This window comes from Antechinus flavipes, chromosome 2 (assembly GCF_016432865.1).
Source record: "Antechinus flavipes isolate AdamAnt ecotype Samford, QLD, Australia chromosome 2, AdamAnt_v2, whole genome shotgun sequence".
NCBI lineage: Eukaryota > Metazoa > Chordata > Mammalia > Dasyuromorphia > Dasyuridae > Antechinus > Antechinus flavipes.
In genome coordinates this window covers 379023300-379040225 of record NC_067399.1, presented here as the reverse complement: position 1 = coordinate 379040225, position 16926 = coordinate 379023300, and the positions used below count along the sequence as shown (strand labels likewise).

At 38.2% G+C, this 16926-nt stretch overlaps 2 long non-coding RNA genes across 2 annotated transcripts; both read right to left on the bottom strand.

Annotated features, from left to right (window-relative positions):
• Window positions 1-3601: 3601 nt before the first annotated feature.
• On the bottom strand, window positions 3602-15184 carry LOC127549926 (uncharacterized). The gene is made up of 3 exons (XR_007950751.1): window positions 15002-15184; window positions 4113-4296; window positions 3602-3807 (listed from the first exon to the last, which is right to left on the bottom strand). It is a non-coding gene; the product is annotated as an uncharacterized LOC127549926 (long non-coding RNA).
• Window positions 5064-12002, bottom strand: LOC127549925 (uncharacterized). The gene is made up of 2 exons (XR_007950750.1): window positions 10295-12002; window positions 5064-7326 (listed from the first exon to the last, which is right to left on the bottom strand). It is a non-coding gene; the product is annotated as an uncharacterized LOC127549925 (long non-coding RNA).
• Window positions 15185-16926: the final 1742 nt, after the last annotated feature.

Genomic DNA, 16926 nt, shown 5'->3' with positions numbered 1-16926 from the left:
AGAAAAAGAGAGAGACAGAGGAAGAGAGAGACAGAGGAAGAGAGAGACAGAGAGAGAGACAGAGGAAGAGAGAGACAGAGAGAGACAGAGAGAGAGAGAGAGAGAGAGAGAGAGAGAGAGAGAGAGAGAGAGAGAGAGAGAGAGAGAGAGAGAGAGAGACTGAAATCAAGTGGGAATGCATTCCCAGCATGGGGATCCATGGTAGAAATGTAGAGAAACAAGAGAAAACACCATGTATGAGAAACAGCAGGAAGGTCATTTTGGCAGGATTGGAGGGTGCAAGAAGGGAAATAGCATATAAAGTTGAAAAGGGAGGTTCCAGTGAAATTGTGAAAGACTTTTATAAGCTAAACAGGAAAGTTTATAGCTGATCCTTCTGGCAATAGAGAACCATTGGAATCTATTGAGTAGGGGAATGACAAGGACACATCTGAGTATTAGGAAAATCATTTGGCAGCTGTGTGGAGGAGAATGAATAAATAAAAGAGATTTGAGCCTAGTACCTCTCAAGGATGCTCATTAGGGAGTTATGCAGTAATCCAGGAAATGCAGGAAAGAAGTGAAGAAGAGCTGAACTAGGCATTAGAACTTAATTCCCTCCTTATTAGAACCCCACCCATACTCTAGTTCATTGTGTATTTGTTTTGTATTAATCCTTATCTACTTATCTATAGGCAAGTTTTGTTTCCCTCATAGAATCTACGTTCCATGTGGACAAGTACTACCTCATCCTAGTTTAGTGCTAAGTATAAGCACATAGTAGTCACTTAATTAAAGTTTGTTGATTGATGAATATATGCATGGATGGAAAGAGGTGACGGTATGAGTGAGTGATTTTATTCTTTACAGAACAGAAAATTATTAAATTCATTCAGTTAAAATAGATAACACATCTAGATAATTTGGGATCAAATTTAAATCGACTAATTAAGAATTTTAAGTTTCTCTTACATATAAAATCCTGGATTAAATTAAATGATTCACTCCTGCCCCTTAGGAATTCACAATCTAATCAGGTGGATAAAACTTATTACAAATAAGGTAGAATGTGAGCAATTGAAACCAAATTATGGAGAATTCTGAATGAAAGACAAGACAAACAATTTATATTTTAATCTATAGGCAATAAAGTATTTATTAAACTGAGTCCCATGAAGGGAAACTGTGCTTTATCTAAATATTTCATCTTCTTCAGGACCTACTACAATGTTCTGAACACAGAAGCTAGTCAATAAATGTTTGTTGAACTCAATTTAGTTGAATTCAACTACCCCAAAAAAATTTTGTTTGGTTTTTGAGGGGTTTGAGTTTTTGGGGGCAATTGGGTCCAGGCAATTGAGATTAAATAACTTGCCCTGGTCACACAGTGTCTGAGGCCAAATTTGAACTCGGGTCCTCCTGACTCTGGGACTGGTACTTTATCCCCAACTACCAAGGATTTCTGAGAAGAGAAAAACAATGTCAAATATGTGTCCTAAAAGAGGAATATGGATTGATTCTCTGATTATTTTGGTACCAGGAACTCCCAGGTGAAGAAATTTCATCTAAAAATGCAGGTCAGGACCTTCTCTGCAATATTTGTCTTAGAGAGTATCCTATTGAGAAATTATGTGACCAAACCGGTGTAACATAGACAGTATGTGTCAGAGACAGGATTCAAATTCTGTGTTCCCAGACTTGGAGACCAGCTCTCTATCCACCACACAAGGTTATACTGGAAAGATTATTTTGGTAGCTCTTGAAAAGGATGAACTGAAAATGGAAGAAAATGTAATTACAAAGACCAGCTAGGTGACTATTACAATATAACAGAAGGGAGAAGACGAAACCCTCATCCAAAGTAGTGATCCTCTGAATGAAAGAGAAGGGGATCAATATCCTCTCAAGATATCAAGGGGTCCAAATCCCAATGTTCTTCCAAGTCAGTGAGCTTTGTGATTGCATAATCACAGCCTCTGAGAGCTTCCAAGGATTCCTACATTTTAGACATCTCAAAAAAAAGGAACATAAATCATTATGGGTAAAATTTTAAGAGCAGCCCCAAATCAGCATCCTGTAAAAGAAGCTGTAATGGGCAGGCTATCTGATTCTCTGAAAAAAAAAAAAAAAACTGGTGTCTCAGCACATTACTGACCAAGTCAAAAAGTTACTTCATACCCTCAAAGACCACAGAGGCAATCTAGGCCCCTGTTAGCCAATCAGCCCTCAGCAGGAAACCTTTCCATGTACCAAATCTCTCCTCATCTATAAACATCACAACTGAAGGCAGGGGACTATCAAGGTTACCTTATCATTCATCTCCAGCAGCCCAGAGGCCTTACTCAGTTTATCTCATAAAGGCTCTTTCCTCTGGTTCCTCTTCTTGAGCCTCACATCAATTTTGCCTCAATAAAAAATAAGGCAGTATGTTATAGTTCAAAGAGCATTGAATTTTGAGTCTGGGGATGTGAGTTCAAATGCAAACTCTACTACCAACTAAATAGGAGAAGACAATTCACATCTCTCTGTTTCCTTATAATCCCTTCATTGTGAAGTGAATCTTATGATCATAAGTTATCATCCTAAATGATAACTTACCATTGCAACATACTCTAAAACCATGCATCTTGGACTCAAAAACTATAAACTCTTAAAATCCTAGAATTTTTTAAATTGTAGGATCAGAGACTTTTAGAACTGGAAAGCATCTTAATGGTCACCTGTTCCTGATCTTTGATAATTATGTGACTTCTTTTGCTGCTCATTTCCTTGTATCTGTATATTGGTCTGTTTTTTGTTTTAGTTAAGCTGTCTTCTTCATGTTAACTCATGACATAAGCAGTTAATCCTTAAGTTGCTGAGTAGTTAGTTTAGCTTTTGTTTTAGAAATTCAAGAAATTAAAGAGCATGAAAGAAATTATTCTGACAGTATAATGGAGAAAGACTTGGGCTTAAAAAATCAAGTTTGGCTCTAATTATGACATCTAGTGTGTGGTCTTAGTAAGTCACATACCCTCACTAAGCTTTGGTCTCTTTGCCTAAAAAAATGGGGATGAAATATAATACTGATCTCATGGGGTATGTTTTTGGAAACATAGGAAAGTGAATTCTTGTGAGAAAATTAAAGGAAAAGCAAGGGCATAAACTCCACTTGGAGTCTCCATTTTAAGAAAGACTTTTTTTTGGGGGGAAGGGGAGAGATTGGTCTTTAAGTATTGTTATTTTTATTACCCACAGAATAAACAAGCCTTTTATACTTGTTATTCTGTCCATGACCTCTATCACAAAAGCGATACAGATGATGGAATAATATCTTTAAAAAGAAATAAAAACTATAATCCAGTCTTATTGTTTTACAAATGGGGAAATTGAGGCCAAAAAAGGAATCAATTTGTCCTAAATTGTGCACGAAGTTTGCAACAAACCCCAATACAACATCACCGTTTTATATGCTCCTATGCACACATACTACATATATACATTTTCCTGCTTATAAAACTGTGCTCCTGCATCCAGCCCACTGAGTCAAGTCTGTTTACTCAAATATTTGCCATCTAAAAATGAGCTGAGAAAACTATCAACATTACCCAAAGCTGGTGACACCCATTTGTATCCCATTCCAAAGGCACGTTTTATTTATTTTCAATCAGGACCAATCAGAAGATAGCATAATCAATGAAGTCATGGTCAGGAGTGGTATTTGGCCATCTGGGGGCCCCAGTTTCTCTCGGAGACAAGGGAGATTTTTTCGAGAGCAAGGAGGAACTCCATATGGTCGAGATCAAAGGTGTTGCTGGGTGCATGGTTCTGCTTTATTGCCAGGCGCTGCTGTTAATTAGAAAACAAGATCAGAGGCAGTATTAAAATCCAATTAAATTGATATGAACAGATTGCCAAGTGATGTTCACTAATGTATAATTGAGCACCATGCAAATTTTGGTGGCTGCCTTTTGTTCCCCCCCACCCCCAACTCTGGAATGAATGATGAAGCAATGGAGTTTTTTCTCGTTGTAAAAGATAAACAAGTTAATGCACTGATCTAGGGGGTATTGCTTTCCTGATTGATGAAAATGAGAGTCGAATATTAAAGTGTGACTTTGTAGGGAGAGGGGAACCTTCTTTTACTCTCTCACTTTCTCCATTTCTCTGTCTTTCTGTCATATCAATCACGCATGAGCTTCACACTCAGCATTCCCTCATTGTTGAGCCACACGAAGTTCCTTTGGCTCTGAAGATCTGATCACAGAATTGCAGAATGTTGGAGCTGGAAGTGCCCTTGGGGGTCACAGAATGTTGAATGGTACAGCTGGGAGATGCCTTAGAATGACAGAACAAAAAATGTTACAACTAGAAGGTACTTTAAAATCCTAGCACATGGAATATTAGAGGTGGGAAGGACTTTAGAATCACAGACTTCATACAATGACAGAACAGAATGTTAGAGCTGGACTTAGAATTAGAAGGTAGAAAGTTTGAGTTGAAAAGAGCTAGAAGTTTTGTTAGAATCATAGAATGAAAAAAAGGTTAAATCTAGGAGTGACTTAAGACTTATAGCACATGGACTGACACAGTTCTTATAGGTCACCTTTTCCTCATTTAAAAGATGAGGACTAGAGCCAAGATCACGTATCTTAATAAATGACAGAATCAGGTTTTCTGACTCTAGGTTCAGTGTTCTCTCCACTTTACTACATACCACTGCATATTCACTATAGTCTACTTCTAACAGTCTTAGATTTTCTGGAAGCAAGCACATATGTAAAACTTCATGTCTGACTCAGATAATCTGCTCTATCTTACTAAATAATATGGAGATATTGTAAGAATGCTGAGACTGAGGCAGAAGCAAAATAGTGGTCCAAAAAATGTTAAGGAAACTACTGAAAAGGAAAAGTCTAATTCACAAGCACTCCCCCCACTCAACCTATACCTCACCCCACCCCACATCCCCACCAATCCTACCAGCAAATCACAGTCGTAGTTTGTCCTTCATTCTCTAAAAGGTCAATGACATTAGGGAGATGACGCCATTGTGAGGGATGTAGAAGACCCTTACCCAAAATGACTACTCAGAGATCCCTCAGTAGAAGGCAGAAAAGTTGTTTATTGAAAAACCTCCGGAGGATGAGCCGTCCCATCGCAAGATAAGCTCGCGGTAGGAGGGCTAAAGAAGTAGTAAAGATACATAGCTTTTATACAAGAAATTACATCACAAGTAAGAGAACATTGAGAAGGGGAGGGGGAGGCAGCTAATTGGTTGTTGCTATTTGGGGAGATTGGAATGGAAGGTTTCTGTTTCCCTGAAATCTCCTGATTTCTGGGAAACAAAGTCAGGCCTTCAGGCTTAATCAAGCAGACAGTGGTCCAGCTAATAGACTAAATATTGATAAATGTCAAATACCAATAAATGTCATCAGTTCAGGTTAAGTAAATATGTTTCTAGCTGGCCAAGGCTCAAGTAGATATGAGCCTGCACATATTATACAGCTCATAGGGGAGACACAGAAATAATAAAATACAGAAAAAGAATTCATACATCCTTGTAAGTTCTTCACCTTATCTATTCCCCACAGCTCCCCCCTTCTAATATGTAAATGATTTTTATCACATTTCTATGAAGAACTTACACACTTTTCAAAATCAGTTAATATATCTATACATTGTTTATCAAGTTCACAATCAAGATCATCCCTCTTTAATACATTCCAGTCTTTTCTCTGAAAAATCATCATTTTAATAGCATTTTCTGTATGCAATATTTTGATAGGGACCACTGAACTATTCTGGTTACTAATGTAATTATACAGGGTAGGCATAGCAGCAACAGGATAATACCATTGATTGCAATAAGTTCATACCATAAAAATTGCTTCCACCAACTATCTTAGAAACAGTTATCATAGAACAGATTGGCATTTGGCAAACATAAAAATAAAAAGACAGATAAAGATGACAATCTAGGGGAACTGAGGCACAACATTACACACTCTTCTTCTGAATATTTGAATTATTGAATTACCTCCCTAAGATACCTGGGAGGTCTCAGCACCATAATTTTGACCAATCCAATGTGAGGCAAATAAATCAAAATGAAACTAGAAAATGCAAGGACTTATGGCGAGGACAAGTCTCTTCCTGACAACCCCAGAGTTATCAGCAGTACAAAGGCCCTCATCTCAGCCAGAGAATCCAGTTTGAGATGGACAGTTCACTGTGTTAGGGGGTCTGCAGTCATTTGTGCACTTAACTCAGCTTCTGCTTATATAGGGAGTAGCAGGGCTCGAGACAGTCATGCTGCCCATTCATAGGGGCAACCCACTCCAGGGGAGAAGGGTGAGGCTTAGAGTAGCTCCACCTGTCCCCACCCAGGGGGACAGACAGGGCTGCTACTAGAATACAGATTTCTGAGCAGAGCTATCAGAGCATGCACAGTTAGAACATGAAGGCAGGCAAACCCCAAACTTTAGAGGCTTGATCTCAAAAGGGCAATGTTATTAAAAATGCTGAGGTACCAGTTAAGAAACTGGGGTTACAGGGCTGGAGATTGCCAGTCCCAAGACAAGTGTCTTAATCTTAATCTTCTTTAAAACAGAATAGTTCCCAAAACTGAGTCTGCCAGGGCAATTCCACAGAATGAGGGGTTTCAAAGCTAAAACATAGTAAAAACAAAAAAGATTGCTTAAGGACTTCCAATTTAATCTGAACTGGTGGTATAGGGGATGGGGCAGAAGTATGAAAGGCAAAAGTGAAAGAAAACTAAGGGTTCCCACTCTTTTAGGTATTTTGAGAAAAATCCACCAGTTTCCCTAGTTCCCTATCTCTTCCTCTCCTTTTTTTTCCTCATGGAAAGGAATCATCCAAAAAAAAAAAAAAAAGTAAATAGTCAAATAACCATCCACATATAAATCCCAAGAGTGAATTAAAGTTCCTATACATAACAGTCTAGTACAGGAGTTTCCTAAAATCAATCAAATCAAATCAAATCAAATACCTTAAACAATTACATATTCTGAAGTGAACATAGATATTATAAACATTTTATAGCTTCCTTAACAGCAATAGTTACCATTTTTAATAATTTCCATCCCAAATCTTAAACACACAGTAATGTTTGCATTTTTTTCTAACTCTAGTAATAGAATTGTAATTTTAACAATAATTCATCAACCACTTTCCCACTTCCCCCATATCAGTCCAAATTACATCAGGAGCACTGGCGATGGTCTCGATCTTAGCTGCTTCAGGCTGAGAAATGGGCGAAGGTGCTCAATTCATGCAGGGGTGTGGGTGTGGTGTCAATCTAAGCTTCAGATGGGCCGATCCATGTCTCAGAAGAGATTCAATAATCTGTAATTTGACCAAAATCTAGAACAACAAAAAACTAAATCTAACAGTTAGAACAGTCTGGACCTGCAATAACATGTGGGGAGGCCAGTATAGACTGGCCAGCAGTTCCTGTGTGAAGGAATAAGCTTGCTTCACAGGATAGGCAGACAGCTATAGTTCCAATAAACAGCAGTTAGGTTTCACAGACCATTGTAAATTGTCCTCTTATCATTAAAAAAAAAAAACATTTTAAAAATAAAACACAAATATCCTGTAACAGACAGATGACCAGGCTAAATACTTATTTGCCTAAGTATTTAGGATATAAAGATTACATATAACCAGATTGGAAACAGCAAGGTATGACATATTTGAATTACATTAACAGTTCTTATTAACTATTGTTCTGATCATAGAAATCAGTCACAGGAGGAAAAAATGCAAGAACATAACTATAACATAATATAAGCAGTTAAAACTCAATCTTCAGCACATCGAAGAGTGGAGCTTTAAAACTTCCAAATAGCATTAATTACAAGCCCAAAGAATTTCGTCTCCAAAGTTTCAAATAAATACCAGTTATTTACCATGACCTTATATCAATAACAGTAAGAAATTTATCCCAGAAAATTCACACAATTTTTATATACCCAAGTAGATGTTGCATCTTGATAAATTTAATATACCAATCATTTTGCTTTTAAAATACCCAATATACAGAAAAATCCCAAACTACATATGGTTCACAACAAAAACATTTTCAAAAGGAAGAAGGCAAAAACTATTATCCTTAAAGTCCCATTTCAGATAATTGGCATCAATACAGTTAATTAAAACTTCCTATTTTCACATAAAAAGAATCTGAAAAGTTCTTGAAAACATCAATTAAACTTTTTGAAATAACCCTTTCAAACTATATGCCACATTTCTGATCATATTCTTTAATATTCATAACCATTATGTATCTAAAGAAACAAATATTCAATCAATTAACATCTTGTAAGAGCAGTTTGTCTCTTTAAATAACCATTTGTTTTCTTCAGCCAAAGGAACCAAGCGGCTGCCGCTTTCTACTGCTGCTCGCTTGCTCTCCTCCCACAAAAACATCCCTTCTCACAGCCATCTCTCTGTGACTACCCTTTCCAACCAGTTCCTTCTTTTTCCCACTGACGACTTCTTGAAATCATTTGTTTCTACTAATCAATCCTTCTTAAATTACCTTCATTCTCCTATCCCATCTCTCTGTCTCTCTCTCTTCCCAATGCTTACTTGCTCAAAATTTATTACATACTTTAAACACTCCTAAACCAAAAATCCTTCCGACTAGATGCTCTATTTAAACTATTAATTGCTTTTGTAAATCAATCTCTTTTCCCTTGTCTTTAAATCATTTTTTTTAAACTTTAAACTTCAAGATTCACAATTAATTTTGAATCAAATTTCATAAAACTTATAATATAGTTTACAAATTACTCAATACTTTTAAAAAGCAACATACCATTTAAGTAGGGAGATATAAACACAAGCTCCCCTAAGGTAAGCTACTGGCATTTTGTTTAATAACCTATATTTCAATTTGAAGTCCAACCAAATAATAAAAAAAAAGAAAAGTTTTTCTCTTCAGTTGTAAAGGCCACAATATTCGAAAAATTCTTAAGATTTTATACTCAGAATAAATCTAACATGTGTAAGGCAACAGTAAATTATTTCCCCCAATTTTAATTTTATTTCAATTTCAAAATTATAGTACCTCTTTAAAATATAGTAAATTCCCAAAACGCTTAATCAAATATTGCAAACAATTACCCAGTTTAGTCTTCTTAAACTTTCTGTTCTCTAATTCCATGAAGGCAAATTTACTAATAATGATTTTTCTTTCTTTTCCTGCAAATTTTTTTCTTTAGAAGTAGGCCTAGTTTTCCCACAGGTCCAACAGGTCATTATGCCCCTGTGTTCAACTATTTACCTCTCTTACTCTATATTTATTACTCCCTTCCAATATCTGCAGTTTCTTATTTCTGATCTTAAATTTTCCAATCTTAACACACACACTAATTTAAAGTTATTTTAAAATTAACCAGTACTTCAGTTTGTGAAATTTTCTAAAATTTACCTAGATACTTTATTCCCATGTCTTTTCTTTAGTAACCAGGAAAGAGTTAAGCACCAATCCTTGCTTTACCTTGAGAATTTTTTTCTCTGGCTGAGTCCTGATAACAGGCTCCTTGTTTACAGGAGCGATAGCCACTGTTCTTCTATTTTTCTCAAAACTTTCCAAACTTTCAATCTATGTTTTTATTTTTCCCCCTTCTTTCCCTCCTCCCGCAAAGCCATTGCCAGAGACAGAGGGAGAGAAAGAGAAAAAAAGATTTTCTTTCCCTGAGAAGCCCAAAACTAGTTCCCAAATTCTAAGACCAATACATTCTGAGCCACTCTGAAAGAATTACTACTCTGAATGAATTCCAGTTCCCACAATTCAGCCTGATATTTTTCTAAGCCTGTAACACAGAGCTGAATTCTTATCTCTTATGAGCTTTCTAACTTTTAACACAGAACAAAGGCAATGCAAAGCAGACATACACACAGACATTCACAAAACTCTATTTTCACCTTTTACATACAGATTTAAGTCTGATATACCCAAATAATCCTGGGATACACATCCTCCCAGTTTTCTTCCCTTGTATATCTGGAAGTTCATTCCAGTCTTGAATTTCCTAGCTAACGTCCTGATACAAATTTTCGGACTGCTTCTATACCACCCTGGACCTGATCCAGGTGTTGGCGGAGGCCCTATGTTACCCTCACGCCCAGGCGGAGGCCCTATGTTACCCTCACGCCCCCACAGCCACCCGAGAGCTTCCTTAGGAAAAGTCCTTTATCGTTGGGGTTAACAGCAGTCCACACCAAAAATAAATTTAAGAGGGCTAATCCCTCAGGGTCTCCCTCGACCCAGCCAATAAACCCCCAGACTTCCCAAGAGCTTTACCTCGAGAACATATGTTTCTTTTCAGGCTGCAAATGCCGGCCATCAGGACTCTACTTCTTTCAATCTTCAATTCTGCGTTCCACTGAGTATTCCTGCTTCGGGTCGTTGTCTAAGAGGGGAGGGAGGCTGCTCACCCAGAGCCAGAGACCATGGAGAAAACTACTCCGTGGGCGCCTGTCCCTGTTCGGGGTGCACATAGCCATCTCCCCCAAAGACCCCATCCCGGACGAGCCCCCATCTGTGAGGGATGTAGAAGACCCTTACCCAAAATGACTACTCAGAGATCCCTCAGTAGAAGGCAGAAAAGTTGTTTATTGAAAAACCTCCGGAGGATGAGCCGTCCCATCGCAAGATAAGCTCGCGGTAGGAGGGCTAAAGAAGTAGTAAAGATACATAGCTTTTATACAAGAAATTACATCACAAGTAAGAGAACATTGAGAAGGGGAGGGGGAGGCAGCTAATTGGTTGTTGCTATTTGGGGAGATTGGAATGGAAGGTTTCTGTTTCCCTGAAATCTCCTGATTTCTGGGAAACAAAGTCAGGCCTTCAGGCTTAATCAAGCAGACAGTGGTCCAGCTAATAGACTAAATATTGATAAATGTCAAATACCAATAAATGTCATCAGTTCAGGTTAAGTAAATATGTTTCTAGCTGGCCAAGGCTCAAGTAGATATGAGCCTGCACATATTATACAGCTCATAGGGGAGACACAGAAATAATAAAATACAGAAAAAGAATTCATACATCCTTGTAAGTTCTTCACCTTATCTATTCCCCACACCATGATACACAAGCAAATTGGAGCTGCTCCATTGGGGATCCAATTGGGACTGATTAGTTGAGTCCTTTTCTTTTCTCTTCTTTCTCTTCTCTTTTTTTTTTCCTTCTTTCCCTTCCCTTCCCTTCCCTCTGTCCATAAAAAATATTATGCCCTTACCTACATGTGCTCTATCCAAAATAATATGAATTTTGACCCCTGAAACCTTGCAAGATATCTTAGGGTTTAAGGGCTAGGAACATGCTTAAACCCAAATCACTCTGGTTTTCTTTGATCAACAGTAGGTCCCAAATCAAGCCCCATTTGATCATTTTTGGGGCTTTGATTGTCTCAGAGTGAATTAAAGAACAATTATTTGTGTTTTGGCCAGAAACCCTCAAAGTCTTCTTCCAGATTAATTTTTTAACTAGGTAAAAGAGGTCATTCTTTGACTGTTTCTTACTTATCCTTAATTATTGATTGGGCATTGCCTCAGTCAAACTGACACCTTTTAAAGGCCTTAGCTTAAAAGGGCCAAGTTCTTCCACCACATCCAGGGCCATTTCCAGTCATTCTGATCTGTATCTGACCACTGGGACTAAATGGGTCTGGAAGACAAAGTGAGACTGGTGACCTTGCACAGCCCTCCCTCACCTAAATCTAATTCACTTGCATGTCATGATATCACCTCCCTGATGTCATGGTCCTCTCTGAGAATGAAGGACAAACAATAACAACCAGCAAATCAATCAGAATAAATAATTTGTGTACTTTGAAGGAAAGATCCATGATCTCACTGGTGATGGGATCTTCCTTCCCCCACCTATGCATATGGCAGACTATGCCTTTCCATCCTGCGCAAAATAACAGTAAGTTTCTTTAAAACATCCTCAAGCACTAACCTGTTTATATTTTAAAAACAAATTATGTGCCCACTGCACAGACCAGTTCAACAATAAACAGGCATTTTCATGTTCTCTCAGTTTTAAGGTTTAAAAAAATAAATCCTGCCAATAAGTCAAAATAAGACAACGGCTGATGGCAGTGTTTACATATTCATGACATGCATGTGGAGTCTAGAGAATTTTCACTTGTAAAAAGAAAAGGAATCAAATGGTTTCTCAGCTGTATCCCATTCTGGGGAAAAAGGCTTCTTTGGCAACTTGGCTCTGGGATGAGAACTTCAGTTGTTTTTGAATGGGCAACTTTAGTTTTAAGCAAAAGACTTCCAGCAGGGGTGCCCCCGCAGGCAGTGCCTGCTTAGCCTGGCCCTGGGGCACTTTGCACAGAACGGGGAGCTTGCATTTCTGGGCAGAGGCCAGGTAGTCTTCATAAGCCAGCCAATCAGGCAGACCTGGACCACAGCATCAGTGCATATACCAGTATCCCTCCAAGGCAGACTTTTTAATCAGAAAGCACTCATAAAAAACGGATCTTTTGGAAGATGGAATATGTAACTTCCTTCCTACCATTCCCAATCCCCTAGATGTTTTGTTTTGTTTTTTTTCCTAGAAGATTTTGTAGCATTTCCATCAACTCATTTTCATTCTGCTCAACAGATTCTGTTGACAGACTGCTTCCAGGGGAAATGCAAAATTTAAATAACATGTGAGGCCCCTGACTTCATGGAGTTTACGATCTATAGTCAAATTATTTGTCTACTATGCAGAATAGGCTCAGTAATATATAGGCATATGTGCAAGATGTGACACATGCTTGACTACTATAATACTCTAATATTGAATAAGGCATGATCCACATATTAAAGAACAATACAACAAGAGAGCTATGGGATTTTTGAGGGAAAGGTTGCTACCTCCTGGAAGGATCAGCCATCATCAGGGACTACTTCATAAAAGACATAATATTTGATCAGGACTTTAATTGATAGGTAGGATTTTAACAGGTAATATTGAGGGGAGGGCTGGAGAAGAGATTTCAGAAATAGGAAGCAAGAGGAAAAAAACCAGCATTTGTTGAAAAAAAAATTAGGTAAGGACTATGCAAATGTTATTATTATTATTATTGCTATGTACCAGTCACTGTGCTAAATCCTTTACAAAAATGTTATCTCAGCTGTTCCTCAGAACAACCCCGAGAGACAAATACTGTTATCCACATTTTACAATTAAGGAAAGTGAATCAAATACAGATCACAAAACTAGCAAATGTCTACAGTTGTATTTGAACTCGAGTCTTCCAAACCCAATCCTCTGTTCACTCTGCTCCCAGCTGCCTCTGTGTGAGGAAAATGTGAGAGAACAGATTTGGGCAGAAGTGTGTGGAGAAAGGGAGGAAAGAACAATCCAGGTTAGTTGGAGCATAGAATGAATGGAAAATAAAGTACGCTTGGTGAAAGAAAGGTGCCTCCAGATTGTAGGGATCTTAAATACCAAGTCAGAAAGGTAAGTTTCATTTTAGAGTGAATCACAGAATTTGGAAAGCATAAAACCATCAAGATTCAGAGTTGAAAGAGAGCTCAAGTCTCAATACCATCTAACCTAACCCCATGCTGAAGCATGAATCACCTCTACAGCTTCCCTGACACAGGTAGCCATCTGGCCTTTACCCGCAAACCTCCCTACCTTACATGGGAGGTGCCCATTCCACCCTAGGAAATTTCTAAGTGTTAACAGGTTATAGCAAGTTGAGCCAGAACCCCAGGTGTCTGCCTCTGAATGCACCCCCACTCCATCCTTCCAGAGCATAGAACACTTTTGGCAACAAATCTGCTCAGACTTCTTGCTAAAAGACATGTATAAGGTAGGACTCCAGGTTAGTTGCCTGGATCATATGGGGTGAGGAGTCTGTGGTAAAGAAAACTGGACCCTGAATTACAAAGAACCATCTACTCAACAGGAAAAAAAAGCTTCCCTCCTTCTCTCTCCCCTCTTTTTCTCTGTCTCCCTTTCTCATTCTCTTTCTTTCTGTCACTGATTCTCTGTCTCTGTGTATCACTCATTCATGCTCTCTCTCGCTCTCTCTCTCTCTCCTTTCTCTCTCTCTCTCTCTCTCTCTCTCTCTCTCTCTCTCTCTCTCTCTCTCTCCCTTCCTCCCTCCCTCCCTCCCTCCCTCCCCCTTTTTCTCTCTCCCTCTCTTTCTCTCTCTCTCCCTCTCTCTCTCTCTCCCCCAAATATGGGGAAGGAGATCCAATAAAAAGCCAAATTCCCACAGTCTCTACTCTTCCAATCCCTCTTTTTTTCCCCATTGCCTCAAGCTCTGCTCTACACTAAAATAAAACACAGATCTATTTGCTCTTCCAAATTACAACCCTGCCAGTGTTGGTTAACTCAGAGCAGCACTTCCCATGCTCCTCACAAGTTTTTTTCTGCAACCTCAACTGTTCCAGTTTTTCAACCAGTTCAAGATGGCTAAGAGTCTAGAAACCACTTCACATGGTTTCTGCTTCCTTAGCCATTCTGATGCCCTCCTCGAAGTATAGTAGCTTGGAAAAGTCTTTCCTAAAATGTGGCACTCAGTAGTGGACAAAATTCTCCTGGCCTAATAAAGCCAATATCTCCTCTTTTATTTTTCATCCTATTCCTTTATTAATGCAGCTAAAGACAGTACTTATTTTTGGCTGATACACTGCACAACTAACTCATATGGAGCCTACATTCCTCAAACATTTTTAATTTAACAACTAATTATAAATAGTGTCTTAATAATAATCATACTAAAGGACCAAAACATGTTAAGCAGTCACTTTCCTCCCAGTAGGATGCCTCTTTGGAATATCTTAACTACATAGTAAGGGAAGATAATAGCTATGAGCCATAAGGGTAGTCTATTTGAAAACATAACTACTGAGAGGTCAATGAACTGAGTTTAGAGAAAGGTAGAGCTTGAGGAGAAAGGAAGATGGCCCAGTGGATACCATGCTGAGCCTGAAGTCACTAATGTAGCCTCAGACACTTCCTAGCTGTGTGATCCTGGGTGAGTCACTTAACCTTTATTTCCCTTGCAGGCATCTTGGAGATGATGGTCCGATGAACAAAGTGCTGGTCCTGGAGTCAGGAAATTGTCGTCGTTGTTCAGTCATTTCATTCACATCCGATTCTTCGTGATTCCCCATTTAGGGTTTTCTTGGCACAGATACTGGAATGGTTTGCCTTTTAATTTTCCTTCTTCAATTTATTATCTACAAATGAGAAAATGAGGCAAACAAGATTAAGTGACTTGCTCAGAGTCACACAGAGAGAAAGTGTCTGGACTGGATTTGAACTCAGAAAGATGAATTTTCCTGACTCCAGGCCCCCCATTCTCCACTGTGTCTCCTAACTGCCCATAGTAAGGAAGACTGGATTCAAATCTCAGACACTAGTGTGACTCTGGGTTAGTCACTTAATCTCTGGATTAAAGGAAGGAGGAGGAAATAGCAGTATTTTTACCAACAAAACTCCATGGACAATATTGACATGCTATGGTCCATGAGATTATGACTAGTCAGACACAATAACTAAAAGAATTACTGACACTAATGGAATCCATTAAAGCATCCACTGCAGACCCTATATAACTTTGTATTTTTATCACACAAGAAAAGATAGGAAGCAAGATCCTGGATCTTAGGAGGCTATGTGACCATGATATTATAACCCACAGCTACATGACCTTGGGGTCTAGGTAACACACTAATCAGAACCCCTAATTCATACCCCTCTCCTCAAAAAAATCCAACCTTTGTCACTAAGTTCTCAAGCTTTTATAGTGTAAAATACGTGTTCTTGATTTAAACTTTCATGGCCATCAGTCTAGTTCTGGTCTTCATCACCTCTCACTGGGATTATTGCAACTCCCTACTAACTGACCTTTTGGTTTATAGTCTCTCCCTGATTCAATTCAGTCCTTCCATAGATGTCCAAAAAAATCTTGCTAAAGCACAAAATCTGACCATATAAGTTCCCAGTTGAAGAATCTTGACTGGTTCCTTCTTGTCACAAGGATAAAATATAGGCTCCAAAATTTGGAATTTAAAGCCTTTCACAATATAGCCCCAGTTTATCTTTCCTATCTTATTGTAAATAATTCTTCTTCATTCATCCCATGTTCCAGTCAAATTAACCTACTTGCTATTCCCCAAAATCAGCACTCTATTTCCTTCTCCATACTTTTGCAAAAAGACATCCCCTTTTTCATTCCTGTGTCTGAAATGTACACATTCCTTTCAACTACTTTGAAATCTCTAGTTTGAGTTTCAGCTCATCTGGTATCCTTTGTGGAAAACCTTTCTCAATCCCCCTGGTTATTATTACCCTCTTCTCTCTTCTTCAGCAATAAAGATATAGATATATGTGTATTATACACATACCTACACACTTACATGCACTCACCTTTTTTGTTGTTCAGTGGATGAGTTTTATCTGACTAATCATGACTTCGTGGGCCATAGCAGATAGATAGATAAATAGAGAGAGAGATGTGTTTTATATATGTGTTTATGTATATATACAATTAATTTCAGTTTAGAATGCAGGTTCTTTGAGGGCAAAAATTGTTTTTGGTTTTTAATCTTATTTTATTATTTCTAGTTCCTACCATGCTGTAACAGGACATAGACTTAGGTAGAAATTTGGTATCAGAACCCCAACTCATATCACTCTCCTCAAAAAAATCCAATCTTTGTCACTAAGTTCTCAAGCTTTCATACATAGTTTTATACATTTTGTCCTGTGATTTCATCAGTGTAGATTCCTTATATAAGGAGTGTGAAACTCCCTATATAAATGTAGATTTATATAATTTATAGTCTGAGAGACTTGCTTAGAACCCTAAAAGATTAAATGGTTTGTCTAGGATCACATAATCAGCTAAGATATGTTAGAAATTACTTCAAATCCAGATCAACTTGACTCCAAGACCAAGCCTCCACAGA